General features: G+C 43.9%; 1 protein-coding gene across 2 annotated transcripts in view; it reads left to right on the forward strand.

The window, feature by feature from the left end:
• The window catches only part of LOC126278951 (medium-chain acyl-CoA ligase ACSF2, mitochondrial-like), a 216,190-nt gene that overhangs the window by 55,006 nt on the left and 141,350 nt on the right, over positions 1-19,834 (forward strand). The window lies entirely within an intron of this gene.

A 19,834-nucleotide genomic window follows, 5' to 3' on the forward strand; every position in this document is an offset into this window, starting at 1 on the left:
CTCAAAAACAATAAAAGAAGTGTCATTGCACCTGTTGGGTTACAAGGAACCGGCGTACTTACATTTGTAGTGTAGAAAGGAAAAAAAAAGCCGAAACCTACATGGGGAAGGTCGGATAGGGAATGATTGGAGCACCTGCCCTACCTAGGGCGTCAGCTCTGCTGCATGGTGATGCTGAAGTGTGGTCTGTTTGGATTGGATTTTGTGCTCAACGATGCTGGAGAAAACGTTGCTAGTTGGATGGATGTTGGAGTAGAAGGCACGTCCGTTAAGACAGAAGAGCTCGGACGCTATCTATGGATTCAAGGCCCACGAATTGCTGCTTGGATATCGAAAACTTACACGTGCACTGTGTGAACGGGGCTGATGCCTGCTCCCCATTCTGTAGGAACCATTTACTATTTAATCACCTGAAAAAGCTAACTCCCTTGTACCAGTGTGGATTTTTAATGTTTTAAAATGAAAAGTTCACGAGGGAAGGTTGCATCACATTGACAGCCAAATAACGAGAAAAGACACAGAAATTTAGGCTTGAGAATTGAGCTGAAGCTATCGAAGTTCTCCTGTTCTGTGTGTATCGCCTTAAATTAATTAAATACCTGTTCTCCTCCCACACAAATTTGGCGCTGTGTGCAGCACACCCGGCATTGCTTGGCAAAGGTGCAGCCGGCTGAATGCAGGTGTGACGTGCCGCGATGAAAAAACAGCAGGAATGGCAGAAGAGGCTGACAGCTGCACCACTGTCGTTATGGCCATTGCTCAGTTTCGATTTATAAGATAGTAATGTAATACAGACCTGAAGTGCTGAAGACAGGTTTCTGACCTGTGAACTAATGTATGTTAGGTCCAGCGCCAAATTCGTAAAAGCCTCCTTGCAAATACCGGGTCGTCTTAAAGTACAGGGAGCATCAAAAAGAATCATTCGACTTTTTAAAAAATCAGAACTATTATGTTTGAGATATGTGCGTGAACAACTCACTGTTCGAAACAGCAAACTCTAGAGTTTAACATGTTTCCCGCTAGGTAGCATCAGTTTGCACCCACTTCAGTTCTAGTAAAAATGGTGTCGGGACAACGGGAAACTAGTGTCTACGTTTTGCGCAGTGCGGGGCAGTAATAACTGTTCAGCGTCACTTTAGTGATAGGTACGGTGTGAATCCTCCTGCAGCACAGAGCATTAGCCGATGGCACGAAAAACTCCGAGAAACAGGTTGTTTGTCTAAAGGCAAATCGTCGGGCCGTCCCAGAGTCTCTGACAGAGACGTCTAACACATCCGTCATAGTTTCATAAGGAGCCCGCAGAAATCCGTTCGCCGTGCAGCTCGACAGTTCAACAAGGTTCCGATGTCCGTCTGGCGTGTCTTGCGTCGACGTTTATGAATGAAACCATAAAAAAAATCAGCAACTGCAAGCTCTTCGTAAGTGTAATAACAAGGTGTGTAGTTCTGTAATTTCGTTCTTGGCAAGATGAAGGATGACAGTTTTCTAATGTGCTTAGTGTTCAGTGACGAGGCAATATTCCATTTAAATGCAAAGGTGAACTGACATAATGTGATAATATGGGGTATGGATCAACCACATGAAGTTGTAAAACATGAGGTACTTTCCTAAGGATTACTGAACGATGGGTCGGTCGCACTGGCCCAAATTATTCAGCCTTAAATTACTGGCCTCAAAAGTCGCCGGACCTGACCGTATGTGATTATTTCTTATGGAGGGTTTATAAAAGACTGTTTATGTACCTCCGTCACCACCAACAACAATGAATGAACTGAGACGTCGCATAACAGCAGCTGTGGAAGCTGTGTCTCGAGATATGTTGGCTGCAGTGTGGAAACAATCTGAATACCGCACTGACATACGCCGTGCATCCCAAGGTGGCCATACTGAACACCTATGAAAGGGTATGAAGAAAAACTTTGAGTTTACCGTTCATCAAAAAACAGAATTCATTGTATATGTTTATTAGTTTCAGAAATACAGACGTGCAAAATCGGATGATTCTTTTCGATACTCTGTTCTTCTCGAAATACTTGTCTAGACTTAGTCGCCTACTGTTAAGTGGTTCAGAATTAAATACCTCCCTGTGGACTCTTTCATACAACCGAACCAGTACTTCGATAAAAATGCGTTCTCAAACTGTTCGTAAGTCTGACGATCTTCACTGGTCTCGATTGCTCAAGGGGTGGCTTCTCTCTGAATAAAGCCTGTAGTGAAGTGGATACTTTACTGATCTGTGCTTGCTCTTCATAACACATCTTCAAACGACTTGATAAACACTACAGAATGACGATTTTGTCAGGTGAAAATACAGGAAGCTGTTTTGGTAAGCACTCATCTAACATAACAGACGGACGTGCTGCACCCACTCAACAATATGTATGATTAGGTGATGTAGTCGTATGATCAACACAAACTCTACACATTCTGTCATATGATACAGGGCTGTACAATCACCATTTGCCGTAGGAACAAATGGCGGTGTGGCATGAACTCACAACGGTCAGTTCTTGTTGCATGTTACTAATTTGAGACGTGGCACTGCCCCGCCACTCGTGTAAATCTTTGCGTAAAGCAGCTTTCGTTCAATTCAGTCTTAACTGTTTCTTCTGAAGTGCTCTTGTGAGAGAGAACTTCAGCAGGCAGATTGTTGTACAACAACTCTTAGTTCTGATTCTCACTTTTTATTTAGTTTTCCTAGGAAAAACTTTCTCTTTGCACGTTCTATTAGTCCCTAATTTTAACTTCCTGTTGAAATGTAAAATTATTCATTGTTTCGTTCAGTTTACGAACAGATGCTTTCAGTTGTGCTTGTTGTTAGTCAGTTAATGCTGGTGTCCTGAAATTCACACCCAGAAAAGGTCCTTCGGATCTCCGCTCGGCGGGTAGGTGAGCCGAAGGTTTTTTTTTTTTTTTTTTTTTTTTACGGCCATGTGTGGCCGCAGTAGTGTTGCCAGCAACACTGCTGCAACGCGTCGATGCCCAGCCCACATCCGTCTCGGTTCCTATCTGCATGTGTTTGCCTTTCACTCTCAGCCTCGATTCTTCTTCCCCAGCCGACAGTGCTGCTGTGTCAAGTCACGTGAAACAGCGTAATTACGTTCTTCGAGATAAGGTTCATCTAATGAATTACACGAACCACTGCTCCAAGAATACAGAAGCAGTTACAGGTATGTAAAATTGGGCAAACGAGACAACTGCTATCGTTTTAGAAGAACTGCAGTGCTCAAATGGGCATCAATTTGCCAACTGTTACAGTTTTATTGCGATGGTTGTATACTTTGCGCGTACTATGACTCTGGTCTACTACTTTAATAAAGTCTTCGAGCATCTCCACCAAAGCATTGCAAATGCCTTGTACCAAGAAGCATATGAATGAGGAATAAACTTTAAAGATATAAAATTTTTCAGTGCGTCGCGTCTGGCAGCTCAAAAATATGGAATAAAAGGCATTTTTAAACATTTTAACAAAGTTGCTAATTATTTATATTTAGTGTTGGTTGACTAGTTTCGGACTTCGCCCATTTTCACAAGCCAGTTATTACACAAAACAAAATCTGTTGGGAGTGGATGCGTTGATTGTAGATGATGAAGGTATCGTAAATAATACGGTTCATATGGAAACTATTTACGCATTTTGAATTTAGGAAGTGTTTGGTGTGGACAGTTATATTTGTCATATGTCACCACACTCCAATGTATCTCATATCTGCGTTCGAAGATTGTCGCGCGTGTATACTGGTATATAATAATTGTGGCACTTTCATTACCCAAAATGTGATCCACGTGACAACGATATTTTATATACTGTGGAGTATTTGTTGTCATCAGAGTACGCAGGCTTATTTATTGCAGGCATTATCGCAATTCTGACAATCACTCTCCATACCAACATCATTTATGAAGTAGTCAAAAAATGACGATATAACTATTCTGGCAGTTAAAAAATCGAAAACAACGAATGTAATAAAGCCTATTTTGGAGAGATGGACATGTAAGGTGACATGGATGTTAAACGACTGAAATTATGGAAAACATATTTTTGTCACCATCTGAAAAACAAATTTCTCCCGTTTCAAAGTATGAATTTTTATCACTTTTCACTTGTTGATTTTGGTCTTAAACCCTCTTCGAACAAATGTCTGTGAACCAACTACGCTCATGCGACAGGCAAGGAATATCACCATAAACATTTCTTGCCACCCACAGTCACGGAAACAATAAAGCCAATGTACAGGGACTTTGCAGATACAAATTTACTTACATGTCTACCTTGCCATACACCAAACCCTAATGAAAGTTTAAACAGCTGCTTGTGGTGCAGAATACCAAAAACAGGTGTAATGGATGCTGTCATCAGTTTATGTTGTAATTAGCAATGGACAAACTAGGCATCCAACCAAGCAATAATATGATACCTGTGTCGAATGCCGAAGACTGCCAGCAAGTACTTGAAGTTGAAAGTGTTGCGAAAGTCACCACAAACAGTCCAGAGTAAAGAAACTATTCCTGAAAGTCTACAGAGGATTATGAAACAGCTGGCCAGCAAGAATAATGTTGCTGGAATATCCTGAAAAAGGCATTTGGTGAGTCACACTGAGAACAATCTGTTCTCATTTTCTCGAAACTACTTTTTCAGACCATTAGGTATATATATCTTCACAATGATTTGAGCTATGTTCACCAAATTTGTCCAAATTGAACCGTCTTTTTTACTGAATGTCGTATTTCTTAAACTATAACAGGTAATTAAATAGCTTTCCTTGCACAGCTTTTAGTTAATATCGGTCATTGTTGGAACAAAACCGCAACTTCTTTCGCGTTGTAGATAAGAGTAACACGCGATGAAAGCGAGGCGTAGATATGCAGCCCATTGAACACCAGATTCACTTAAAACGAGATATACAGGATACATAAACTGAAGGGAAAACAACCTTTTAATTTTGAGCATGCACCTCAGAATAATACACACCTCATTGAAAATATCGAGAGAAATTTCACTACTTCACAGATGTCTTCAAAGGTCAATTGATGCACATGCTAGATTAAATTCTGTACAAATCTACATTCACACGACTCATCTCTCAGCACAAATGTTAAATCAATGAACAGAATAGTGCAGCAGAAAAATTCTGTAATTTGCATAGCACCGTACTCAGCACATGAAAGGCACTCCAACATGCATTAACCATCAGTAGGGGGACAAGGGCGGCGCCACCCCACTTTTCATTGTTGCCAGATGGATCCAAGACGGCGGCGATGACGTCATCCAAGATGGCGGCCTGTAGACTTGGCAACAACATATGATGTAATCCAAGATGGTGGATTTTGGCGGAAAGGTAGGTCACTTGGACTAACTCCACTAACCTGTCACACGACCGCCACCTTTTCCTAGGAACTCGAGGGGAAGAGGACTCAGTCTATGCTGGACATAAGTCTTTATTTCCATGTGATATTTATTTAAACAATTAGAGGCAGTACCACCATCAAGTGTGGTCGCCATGGGGTCCAGAGTTGAACTGACCTCGCTCACAGTACCACCAGAGGGTGCTGTCATCCATTCCATGATGTAACCCAAGATGGCTGTCTGGAGGGGAAAATGATGCTGCTGGAGAGAGGAAGGAGTGTACTTAATTTATTCTGAACAATTTGTTTAGGGATGGATTTTAGATAGTATATTTATCACACTGATACGAAACACATGCTTTGACATGCTTGAGGGCACACCACACAGTTTTCAGACCTGTAAACTACCCCTATATTACCGAAATAACGCTCTGCAGACACGCAAACAACTCCTAAATTACCGAAACAATTTCAGTATTCCTCCGAAATAAAGCAGTACACAGATGTGCAGACACGAAATCAACACACAGACTGTCCAAGTAACACACAGCACAGCTACAGACCTGGTCGCAAAGTAATGCAACAGACGCGCAAACAACCTGCACAGGCACCACCAGCCGTCCCTTCCCAATCCACTGGACTGCACAGGAGGCTACTGCACATGTTCCCAGAAGTCGGGATGTACTGGCAGCTGCCAAGCCACACACAGGTGCCTGTTTGGGTCCCTCAAGCATCAGGTGGCGGCATCCCTTTCATACTTGACACTTGATAAATTCCTCTCGAAATACGTGATCACCGAGGCACCATTGCTGACCCAACCAGATGGGAGCAAAGACCTATATGCAGAGCGCAGACATTCAAAGGGCGCGAGCGTATTGACCAACGCAGACCACTGCCGGACGCAAGCCAGCACGAGCAATCACTCCCACAGTGCTGCCGACGACATGTCAGTCACCTCTACAGTTAAAGTTCGTAGAGTGTTATACTGACGTCAGGTCTGTCTAAATAAGTACCAAGTCATCCTCTGGGCCGTGCATGCATGTGTTTACTGCTTCTTGTGTGATCTCTCTTGCTACCTGCAGTTCAGCAAAGACCTAATTGCCAAGCGACTCACCCTTGCAGACGCTGCAGAAATCCATTCCAGAATAGCACAGGCTGCTTTCTCCCTAGCGGTTGTAATGGGACATGCATGTCGTGTGGCTGACGCATCACTGCGCATAGCTACATGCCGTCGCAAGCACATCTAGCAACGTTCTCAATGTTATACTGAAGCCACATGGCTGTCTAAAATCAGAACCAAGTCGAACTCTGGAAATTGATAGTTCCCCAGAAATACTTAATGTGCACTTTTGTAGGAGCTTTTGTCATGTCTGGGCTTATATGCATGGAAATTCTTGCCCTAACAGAACCTGTTTACGAAAATAGCGCAGAGTAACGTCGAATGCATTCTTCCTCATGATCCTAACATGGCACACTGTCCATCACGTGTTACCCTTCCTGCTTTCAACATCTGCAGACGTTCTCACCGCTATGTAGAAACTCCTATATCCCAGCACAAAGGATGTCTTTTGAATGAATTGTGCATTCTGATTGGCTCTTATCGAATTTACTCACCGAACAACTGGTGCTGCTGGTGTGGAAGCACTGTCCGCCTTGTTTTTCTTTCTGCACATGAGGCTATTAGTGGCAAAAAAACTATTTTACACAGATCCACATATTGCACTGACAGTGAACCTTGCAAAGTGCCCTACATATCGTCACATACTGGAAAACTTCTATTCAGTTACATTGCTCTCCCACTGAGGACAGGAGCTTGAATATTAGTCCGAAACCAATCTCCAATCCAGCAATATACACTCCTGGAAATGGAAAAAAGAACACATTGACACCGGTGTGTCAGACCCACCATACTTGCTCCGGACACTGTGAGAGGGCTGTACAAGCAATGATCACACGCACGGCACAGCGGACACACCAGGAACCGCGGTGTTGGCCGTCGAATGGCGCTAGCTGCGCAGCATTTGTTCACCGCCGCCGTCAGTGTCAGCCAGTTTGCCGTGGCATACGGAGCTCCATCGCAGTCTTTAACACTTGTAGCATGCTGCGACAGCGTGGACGTGAACCGTATGTGCAGTTGACGGACTTTGAGCGAGGGCGTATAGTGGGCATGCGGGAGGCCGGGTGGACGTACCGCCGAATTGCTCAACACGTGGGGCGTGAGGTCTCCACAGTACATCGATGTTGTCGCCAGTGGTCGGCGGAAGGTGCACGTGCCCGTCGACCTGGGACCGGACCGCAGCGACGCACGGATGCACGCCAAGACCGTAGGATCCTGCGCAGTGCCGTAGGGGACCGCACCGCCACTTCCCAGCAAATTAGGGACACTGTTGCTCCGGGGGTATCGGCGAGGACCATTCGCAACTGTCTCCATGAAGCTGGGCTACGGTCCCGCACATCGTTAGGCCGTCTTCCGCTCACGCCCCAACATCGTGCAGCCCGCCTCCAGTGGTGTCGCGACAGGCGTGAATGGAGGGACGAATGGAGACGTGTCGTCTTCAGCGATGAGAGTCGCTTCTGCCTTGGTGCCAATGATGGTCGAATGCGTGTTTGGCACCGTGCAGGTGAGCGCCACAATCAGGACTGCATACGACCGAGGCACACAGGGCCAACACCCGGCATCATGGTGTGGGGAGCGATCTCCTACACTGGCCGTACACCTCTGGTGATCGTCGAGGGGACACTGAATAGTGCACGGTACATCCAAACCGTCATCGAACCCATCGTTCTACCATTCCTAGACCGGCAAGGGAACTTGCTGTTCCAACAGGACAATGCACGTCCGCATGTATCCCGTGCCATCCAACGTGCTCTAGAAGGTGTAAGTCAACTACCCTGGCCAGCAAGATCTCCGGATCTGTCCTCCATTGAGCATGTTTGGGACTGGATGAAGTGTCGTCTCACGCGGTCTGCACGTCCAGCACGAACGCTGGTCCAACTGAGTCGCCAAGTGGAGATGGCATGGCAAGCCGTTCCACAGGACTACATCCAGCATCTCTACGATCGTCTCCATGAGAGAATAGCAGCCTGCATTGCTGCGAAAGGTGGATATACACTGTACTAGTGCCGACATTGTGCATGCTCTGTTGCCTGTGTTTATGTGCCTGTGGTTCTGTCAGTGTGATCATATGATGTATCTGACCCCAGGAATGTGTAAATAAAGTTTCCCCTTCCTGAGACAATGAATTCACGGTGTTCTTATTTCAATTTCCAGGAGTGTATAACTGTGTACCGTGTCGATGTAGTAAAACATACAATTCATATTCTGCGCCATAGAAAATCACCCCTTTTACATCATTTGTACATTTACCGCAAAGACAGACAGCACCGGATACACTCCTCGCAGCACTAGATATTTCTCTGCCATGTCTACGGTCAACCACTCCTGATGGATGACCAGAGCGCCCTAAGTGGACCTAAGTCACTGTCACAGCTGTTCTACAAATTCGGGCTCATTCCAAACGCGTTACTGTTTCTGTTCCGAACCACCTCCCTTCCTTCCTCCCTTCCTTCCCTTCCTTCCTTCTTTGCTTTTCTACACCCATCTCCAGACTCTGGGATTACAAGTTCACATGTATTTTGGCATTTTTTGCCATAATATTATACCATTTCCGTGGTACTTCTTGATATCAAGCACACAGCAGTATCCTATCGATCGCGCGTGCAACATTATTCAGAAGATACAGACTGGAAATTATTTCTCTATAAACCCAAAACTTTGGCGAGATGGTGTACTCTAGACCAGAGAGGAACTAGAAGGTTATCCCGTCTGTAAAGACCTTCACTTTAAAGACAAAAAAACCTCGACAAAAGAAAAATAAACTGATATTTCCACTCACTAATATCGATGTCGACGATTTAACAGATTCCAAATCACCCCTATAATTTACAAAGCCAAATAACATGCTTCTCATGTCTAGTGAACCAGGAAAAGTGTCTTCCACCTACCAGATGTGTACACCACAATCGACCTTCTCTAAACTAAAGACGCGAAATGTGAAGCAGTCAGCGAACAAATTTACATGCGTGGGAATAATGCCCCAGTGCAAAAACACTTCCATATTTAATCTTCTCAAATTTCCACGTGATCATGAAAGCTGTCCAACACATACTAAGTATTAGTTCGCTATTCAGCTGTCTAGAGGACTACACAGTTAAGTCAGCTACACTCCTACACTCTCAGGCCTTTCCATTCAGACAGCTCCCACCGTTAACGGGAAACGTGAATCATTCCCGTCACCAGCGCTCCATGCGAAGCACGAATAGGCAGAATCATTCTAGAAAACAGGTCACATGTGTGTTTTATCATTGTACTTACAATTAAATGTTACGATCGCGGTCTCAATTGATAGACATTCGACACTGAGGGAAGTATCAGAAATACAGCCTACTGACGGCTATGGCTCTGGAAATAGAAATACACTCCTGGAAATTGAAATAAGAACACCGTGAATTCATTATCCCAGGAAGGAGAAACTTTATTGACACATTCCTGGGGTCAGATACATCACATGATCACACTGACAGAACCACAGGCACATAGACACAGCCAACAGAGCATGCACAATGTCGGCACTAGTACAGTGTATATCCACCTTTCGCAGCAATGCAGGCTGCTATTCTCCCATGGAGACGATCACAGAGATGCTGGATGTAGTCCTGTGGAACGGCTTGCCATGCCATTTCCACCTGGCGCCTCAGTTGGACCAGCGTTCGTGCTGGACGTGCAGACCGCGTGAGACGACACTTCATCCAGTCCCAAACATGCTCAATGGGGGAGAGATCCGGAGATTTTGCTGGCCAGGGTAGTTGACTTAAACCTGCTAGAGCACGTTTGGTGGCACGGGATACATGCGGACGTGCATTGTCCTGTTGGAACAGCAAGTTCCCTTGCCGGTCTAGGAATGGTAGAACGATGGGTCCGATGACGGTTTGGATGTACCGTGCACTATTCAGTGTCCCCTCGACGATCACCAGAGGTGTACGGCCAGTGTAGGAGATCGTTCCCCACACCATGATGCCGGGTGTTGGCCCTGTGTGCCTCGGTCGTATGCAGTCCTGATTGTGGCGCTCACCTGCACGGCGCCAAACACGCATACGACCATCATGGGCACCAAGGCAGAAGCGACTCTCATCGCTGAAGACGACACGTCTCCATTCGTCCCTCCATTCACGCCTGTCGCGACACCACTGGAGGCGGGCTGCACGATGTTGGGGCGTGAGCGGAAGACGGCCTAACGGTGTGCGGGACCGCAGCCCAGCATCATGGAGACGGTTGCGAATGGTCCTCGCCGATACCCCAGGAGCAACAGTGTCCCTAATTTGCAGGGAAGTGGCGGTGCGGTCCCCTACGGAACTGCGTAGGATCCTACGGTCTTGGCGTGCATCCGTGCGTCGCTGCGGTCCGGCCCCAGGTCGACGGGCACGTGCACCTTCCGCCGACCACTGGCGACAACATCGATGTACTGTGGAGACCTCACGCCCCACGTGTTGAGCAATTCGGCGGTACGTCCACCCGGCCTCCCGCATGCCCACTATACGCCCTCGCTCAAAGTCCGTCAACTGCAAATACGGTTCACGTCCACGCTGTCGCGGCATGCTACCAGTGTTAAAGACTGCGATGGAGCTCCGTATGCCACGGCAAACTGGCTGACACTGACGGCGGCGGTGCACAAATGCTGCGCAGTTAGCGCCATTCGACGGCCAACACCGCGGTTCCTGGTGTGTCCGCTGTGCCGTGCATTGCTTGTACAGCCCTGTCGCAGTGTCCGGAGCAAGTATGGTGGGTCTGACACGCCGGTGTCAATGTGTTCTTTTTTCCATTTCCAGGAGTGTATCTGTACCATTCTTATCACCTGACATATTCTTCCCTTTGCTGTCAAAGTATTCCGCGTCAAATCCAGACCTACCTTTGCACATGCCTGAACACACACACACACACACACACACACACACACACACACACACACACACACACACCAGGCTTATGAAGTCATAAGCCTGATGATGAGGACGAACCTATCGCGTACCCCCTACCACTAAGTATAATACTTCGTCAATAACTGATCGCTGGCGATACGAAATAATGCTGACCGAAAATCAAAGATCGGTGGACATGCCTCGTAAGTTTTTCTTGCGGGTGTTACCTCTGTGTCTTAGAAAGAGAGGTTTAACCAACTGCACAGATGCTACAAAACCCGATCCAAACTACTGTATGTTACTGTCACAAGCGGTCTTGGTCCTACATGTGAACACAAGTATCCATGTTAAAAGCTATATCGGCTTTAGAAATCCATGTATGGCAGCGCCATGTCGAGGTGGTTAGCACTCCTTAGATGTTTAGTAACAGCTTTGACGGTGTTGATGTAATAGCAGACGGTGAAGAAGAAGAATGAACGGGTGATTTTTTTGTGTGTGGTAGAGCTTCAGATGGATGGGGTTCGAAGCATTTTTACGTAAATCAACCAAGTTATCAATTGTAATGTATTCTTCCAGAGTCAAGGGTGAGTAAGTGGAAGGTGCTGGTAAGAGAGAACATACACACGCACTCCTAGTGCTACAACGTTCCGCACTTAAAACGGGCTACAATGTTAGTTGGTTTGCGTTTCCGACCTATCAATCATATGGAATGTAGTGCTGTTAATATTCCAATGTAAGAAATATATTTCAAGGGCATGACATACAGGGTGTTTCAAAAATGACCGGTATATTTGAAACGGCAATAAAAACTAAACGAGCAGCGATAGAAATACACCGTTTGTTGCAATATGCTTGGGTCAACAGTACATTTTCAGGCATTTAAGAAAATTCAACTTGTTTAAAAATACAACCTGAACTGGGAGGCGGTACTGATTATGGTGAATTACTAAGTTTTTTTAGCAAAATTATATTGTAAGTTAAGTTTGGTTTTTGTAAAACATCTGACAATTGCAGTTAAATTACTCACAATTGATTCACAAACGATGAGATTTAAACAGCAAGTATTATCTAACTTCATTTTTTTGTAATGCTTTGAAGATTTAACAGAGCTATGTGTAATTTGATGATCTGCATTTTGTTAGATTAATTAAGTATATAACGAGTCTTTTTCTCAAAACATTTTACATAAATTTTGGGGTTACTCAACAATTAAAAATTATCAGCCAATTCATCTATACAAATGCGCTGGCAAATACAGAAATCGTAATTATTTAATAGTTTTATCTTATTTCCACGAAGAGTTCTGCTTTTATCTTCAACAATATTGACATACCTACATTAATCTAACTCTTGGTGGCTTCACACAGCACACCAGAGAAATTGTATATTTCGTCTTTCCCTCAGAGCTCTCTTACTTCAACACAGCAATACAGTAACTTTGGCTCTGCGGTCGCGCAGTCAGCGATCCACATTATCGAGCCTATGAGAGAGACATTCGTTGTTTATATTATATTGGTTTCCTTTTAATTGATTAACATTCTTATCTTATTCTGGTGCCACATACAAATATGCCGCAGTATACATAATGGCAGCCATGCACTTGAACCGACGGGATCACAACTTTTAGCACAGCAAAAGCAACTGGTTCGAAATCAACGGCGACGTTATTAGGTTTCCGTTCTGGTACATTATCCACAACATTGCGGAAAAGACAGATATGTTTCTTTCCTTGTGTCTGATAAGAATACAAAAGCCACCCAATAGATGTTTGTTTCGTACTTTGAACTTCCGAAGTCTGCATGAATAGTACATATATGTGAAAATTTCTTGCTAAAGCATTTGAAGGTCCCACCCATGAAGTCTTGTTTACTCTGGCTATTTCTTATTGCCGTGTGATTTGGCCCCGTGCTTCATTGCTTGCTTGCTTGCTGTTCTGGCATTTCGGTAACAAAATCATACTCTTCAGTATATATTTTAGAAAGCGAAGTATCTTCCTCTCCTGATCCCTTCTTCGCCCGATTGAACGTCATTTTTACTTCTAAGCGAGCGTCATCCGGTGCCTCACATTGATGCTCGTTTGAACTAAGCACAATACAGTCTCTGGTCTTCAGCATTCCTCGGCAATATGTTGTTCTATATTTCGAACAGCGCCATATCACAGTCCCGCTTCTCTTAAAGATGTACGAATAACCATCATAGTGGGCATATGGTTTACCGTGGATGGTTGGTGACTGTTCCATATCGAACGTATAAGGACACAGACGCACGAGGCGAACGAGCTGAACACTCCGAAAGTTAGTCACAATGACAATGAGTAGCCAAGCGGTCAGTCACTTGAGTGGCCGAGGACTTCCCGAGTGCAGGTAGGCGGTGCTGCACAGGGATGGCTTCTGGTGGATGACAGCTCTCGGGGCGCAGGTAGACTCTGCCCTTGAGCAGGTACCTTCCAGCAAAACTAGGTGCGAATTTCACAGATTTGTGGCTGCCCGCAATTTTCACATATCCATTAACGCTGTATTGTATCTGGAAGACCCTGGTATGTTGTTCATTGTTCTGTAATTTCAGTGGTTAATGTAAATTTTTGCGTCCATCAATTTGTCAGCTTGGGCGACATTTTCTTTTCGCATTTCATTTTGGTGGTTGGTAATTGTTCAATGCATGACTTCATTATGCCTCCTTACCTGTTAACCGATGCAGTAAATGGATCTTTGTGCGGGGTTGGTGGTTGGATGTATTTCCTCGCTCTCAGCGTTAGACTAAATTTCGCGAGCTGAAGTGTTTTCAACGGTCACTATCACCGGCACTTGATTCTACCTCGATTCCATTTTTGTGGGCCTTCCTTTCTTACCACAACATAAATGGCGGCTGATTTTGTGTGTAGAATTACAGATTTAAATTTGACATCAGTGAACAAATAACAATGTTAGTGTGAAGATGATATTAATTTGTTGAAACAACAAAGAAATGCTGCGCCATTACCCGTGCTCGCGATGCTGTCAGTCGTGTTCAATCCAGTTACTAATTGTTGCATGTAACTACAAAATTACAAATAATTTCCTGATAAGAAATGGCCTTCATTGAGCCAGCTGACACTTTTTGCATAGGCAAGGGAGAATAAATAACGCTGTCTTTACCTCGTATGTTTCACTGTAATGGAAATTAATTTTCAGAAAAATACGTTAATAATTAGTTTCATCAATTTCCTGAAGTTCATTCATTCACAACTTCTCGTTCCAAATACATTACTAGTTTCCATTTAGTTTCTTCTAGAGTTCATCATTGCCAGTGTACATGAAAAAGACACAAAACTTAACATTGCAATAACAATAAAATTATATACACAGAATTTGTTACTGTTTTCATTCCGGAGACTGGTTTGATGCAACCTTCCATACTACTATATCCTGCGCAAGCTTCATCTCCAAGTAACTACAGGAACCTACATCCTTACCAATGTGCTTAATGTAGTCAACTCTTGGTGTTCCTATACGATTTTTACCCTCCGTGATGGCCTCTAATACTAAATTGGTGATTTCTTGATGCCTCAGAACATGCCCTGTCAACCGATCCCTTCTTCTGGTCAAGTTGTCCCACATATTCCTCTTCTCCCCAATTCTGTTCAGTACCTCCTCATTACTTACGTGATCTACCCATCTAATCTTCAGCATTCTTCTGTAGCATCATTCTATTCTCTTCTTGTCCAAACTAGTTATTGTCCATATTTCACTTCCATATATGGCTACACTCCACACAACATCTTTCAGAAGAGACTTTGACACTTAAATCTACACTCGACGTTAACAAATTTCTCTTCTTCAGACACGCTTTCCTTGCCATTGCCAGTCTACATTTCATAACCTCTCTACTTCGACCACCATCAATTATTTTGCTCCCCAGATAGCAAAACTCATCCACTACTTTCTCATTTGCTAATCTGATTCCCTCAGCATCACCTGATTTAATTCGTCTACAGTCCATTATCCTCGTTTTTCTTTTCTTGATGTTCATCGTATATCCTCCTTTCAAGACACTGTCCATTCCGTTCGTCTCTTCCAGGTCGTTTGCTGTCTGACAGAATTAAGATGTCATCGGCGAACCTCAAAGTTTTTATTTCTTCTCCATGCATTTTGACTCCTATTCCAATTACTTCTTTTGTTTCCTTTACTGCTTACTCAATATACAGATTGAATAACATGAGGGATAGGCTATAACCCAGTTTCACTCCCTTCCCAACCACTGTTCCCCTTTCATGCCCTTCGACTCTTATAACTGCAATGTGGTGTCTGTACAAATTGTAAATAGCCTTTCACTCCACGTATTTGACCCCTGCAACCTTCAGAATTTGAAAGAGAGTATTCCAGTCAACATTGTCAAAAGCTTTCCCTAAGTCTACAAATGCTAGAAACGTAAGTTTGCCTTTCCTTAATCTTTCTTCAAGGACAAGTCGTAGGGTCAGTATTGCCTCACGTGTTCCAACTTTTCTACGGAATCCAAACTGATCCTCACTAAGGTCGGCTTCTGCCATTTTTTTTTCCTTTCGTCTGTAAAGAATTCGTCTTATTATTTTGCGGTCGTGACTTGTTAGACTGATAGGTAATTTTCACACCTACCAACACCTGCTTTCTTTGGGATTTGAATTACTAGTCTCCTTGAAGGGGACAGAGTATACATAAGTAAAATTCTGGAAACCAGTTCGCCTGTGTAATACTACTTCTCTTGTACCGCTGTGAATTTTTAAATGCTTTAAAATAAGATGATAACGTTCACGAAGGAAGGTCGCGTAACATTTGACAAGAGACTAACGAAAATACATAGAAAGGTAGGCTTTAGAATTGAGCTGAAATTATCGACAAATTTCCTGCTGGGCGTATCACTTTAAATTAATTAGATACCGATTCTCTTGCTGAAGCTGAAGCTGAAGCATGATGCTCAGAAGCAGTTGGAAAGCGGGGAGCTTGGTGACACAAAATCGAATCGTGTTTTTGTTTTTTAAATTTGAGTGCAAAGAAATGCTGTGCGTGATAATAGTAATACTGATCGGACTTGAAAACATGGACTGCAGGCTTGACTTACAACCCAGAAATGTGAAAACGATCCTTGCTCATGGCGCGCAGTCGTTGCGTCATCAAACCGATCATTTCCAGGCAGTTTAACAGGCTGAAAAATACAGAAATGTTTTAGTGGATCATTATTGAAAAACAATATTAAGAGCTTAGAGATCACATGATCTGGTAGTCCAATGGTTCAGAGAGGTAAAGATTAGCTGTACTCCATGAATTAAAAAAAAACATACAGTCTAAAATTGGAGAAAGATATTAAATCGCTGCATAGATATAATCTCAGTTCGAAGCAGAATAACTGTCGTTACATAGCGAAGTATAAACGTTTACTTCACACCCTAAATCTCAGATGAGGTGCTCCATTGGCTACAACTCTAAGCGGTCTCAAAAAAAAAAAAAAAAGCACACTCTAACAACCCTACCACAACAAAGATTAAAAATTAATAATGATTGTGGTGTTCCTCACGCTGCTAAATACTGCATTTTCTGGCAACAACGAAGTAATTATGTGGCAGGTGTCATTAGAGCACAGTTAATAAACTAGGCACTCACCTTTTCGTGTTTCCCCTGGCGTCGTTGTAAAATCATGGCTCAATCGTCGAAAAGCTAGGTGGTGATCACTACAAGCTCGTATGCAAAGAGGCCTAGGTTTTATTCTGCTATATTCAAAAGTTTTATAGATGTGTTTCACAAACTATTCTTGCAGATTACTTTTTTACATCACCATTGTCCTGCAAAAGTGTAATCAGCACCCCGAATTTAAGTTGCGTTTTTTTATTACTTTTGCTGCAACATCACGTAACACACAAAACATCACAATGCAAAACATACTTGAAAACATCTTCCTCACTGTTAAAGTTCACATTTTATTAGCTGACTACAATATGTGTCTTTTCAGCATGACGTCCAAGACTTGACCTTCTCAAGGCCCGACTCTCCAACAAACTAATAATCGCTTACGCGCCCAAAAATCGGAGTTACGAGTACGTCAAAGATCATAGTGACAAAAGAAGGAATACACATAAGAATAATATCACTGCAATACAAACATATCGATGTATCAAAGTAACTCTACATTAATGAAATCAAATCTAAATGTTGTCTCAGAAATATGTTAACTACTTTACAGAAATACAGTAGAATATTGCTGGTATCGAGAGGTTCAGGTGAGGTACCATAATGGTTACGTAATTCAAGTACCATTACAACACGAAGAGGTGTTTCCAGAATGAGATTTTTACTCTGCAGCGGAGTGTGCGCTGATACGAAACAGTTTTAATCTGCCAGGAAGTTTCATATCAGCGCACACTCCGCTGCAGAGTGAATATCTCATTCTGGAAACATCCCCCAGGCTGTGGCTAAGCCATGTCTCCGCAGTATCCTTTCTTTCAGGAGTGCTAGTTCTGCAAGGTTCGCAGGAGAGCTTCTGTAAAGTTTGGAAGGTAGGAGACGGATACTGGCAGAAGTAAAGCTGTGAGTACCGGGCGTGAGTCATGCTTTGGTAGCTCAGATGGTAGAGGACTTACCCGCGACTTAAATGTCAGGAGAACGAATTCTCTCTCGATGAGTCCCACTTGAGAGTAAACCTGTCGCTGATAGTATGCGCGTAATTGCATAATTACCCAACATTTAAGACTGTGAACGGCAATCACTGGAACTGATGAAAGTCGTCCAGTGGCCGTTGCCTCACGTGGGGCACAAGCGCTTTATCCGGCGCTGGGCTGAGTCAGTACCGGGCAGGCAAGTCTCGGACCCCGGGGCGTCGTGCCGAACAAGAAAAACATGCAGAAGCCCTGGGGGCCAGTCCGTTCGCGGCTGCGCCGTTGGTGTCAGCATCGTCTGCTCACCGAGCTGTCAATGATTCTCACGCTGAGATCTTTCAGAGTAACGGTTAGAGCGTAGACCAAACAACTCAGATACTACTGAGCGACGTCAGTACTGCAACTAGCTACTGTAGTCTTTGCTTAATATCCACGATACCCCGAAACTTGTCTTTTTTTATGATGAAGCAGGCTGCATTTATCAGGGCTAAGCTACTCAAAGAACGAACGACTTTGGAGCTACGAAAATCCAGAGGATTTGCTTGTTGTAGAAATCGGAGTGTCCAGTAGAATTAGTGCAACATGAATTATTGGAGTGATCTTCTTCCATGAACCCTTATGCAGAGTGTTACAAAAAGGTACGGCCAAACTTTCAGGAAACATTCCTCACACACAAAGAAAGAAAATATGTTATGTGGACATGTGTCCGGAAACGCTTGCTTTCCATGTTACAGCTCATTTTATTACTTCTCTGCAAATCACATTAATCATGGAATGTAAACACACAGCAGCAGAACGTACCAGCGTGACTTCAAACACTCTGTTACAGGAAATGTTCAAAATGTCCTCCGTTAGCGAGGATACGTGCATCCACCCTCCGTCGCATGGAATCCCTGATGCGCTGATGCAGCCCTGGAGAATGTCGTATTGTATCACAGCCGTCCACAATACGAGCACGAAGAGTCTCTACACTGACCAATTTCGCTGACCTATGACAGTCTTTCTTCAGATGTTCATCCGAGATTTGTTGGTCAGTTTATAAGGCTCTGTATTATAATGTAAAACGTAGTCCTGCTGGATACTGTAATTAACTTACAATAGTAAAGTACAAAATTAATTCATAGCAAAAATGTTATCTGACGCGTGCGTAATAGTTTGATTCTATACGTCTCGCGCATGCGCGCCGCCCTCTGAGGCAGACCGCGAAGCCCTCGCGGTCCGCAGTCTCTAGTCACACGACGAGGCCCATACAACGGGCTTAACGTGAATTTGCTACAGCTTGTTTAATAGGAGTGACAAAATCTTACGGTTATGCATCAAGTTTTATCAAGTTGACTTAGGACATGGCTTGTTTTAGGCAATTATTTAAATAATATTTTATGTAAGTGCTACACGTTGCATCATGTAGGATGACCATATCTAATATAATTTACTAGCACATTATAACATTAACTATCTGCAGGTTCTGAAGAAGACGTTATTACTAAAGTTGAAACCTAGGTAAACGATAAAGTTAACCTGCAACTGTAGGCTGTATATCAGTTGCTGTCGCTGCATAAAAATGTTAAAAACTTAGTCATATTTCCCAAAAAGCAGTTGGTGTGTTGTGCGTTCACACCCCCCCCCCCCCCCCTCTCTCCCCTAATGTCAAAGTGGAAGCGTGGGTTCGAATGCAGTGCTTGAAACAGAGCAGGGTGTACCAGCCCCTGAGCGCTGTGGTTTCTGATACTCTGTGCGCCGGAGTGAGGAATGTTGCACATCCTCGTGTTGTCCGTGTCGAGTGCCCGTGTTGCGCTTATCAAGGGTCCTGCCCTGGCTGAAATCATCAGGGTACGTCAACTCGCGGAATATTCGGCGCTGGAGTTCCGAAAAAGCTAACCGGTTAAATCAATGAGCACTGCATGAGTTGAA

Source organism: Schistocerca gregaria, chromosome 6, assembly GCF_023897955.1.
Source record: "Schistocerca gregaria isolate iqSchGreg1 chromosome 6, iqSchGreg1.2, whole genome shotgun sequence".
In the NCBI taxonomy this organism is placed as follows: Eukaryota; Metazoa; Arthropoda; class Insecta; order Orthoptera; family Acrididae; genus Schistocerca; species Schistocerca gregaria.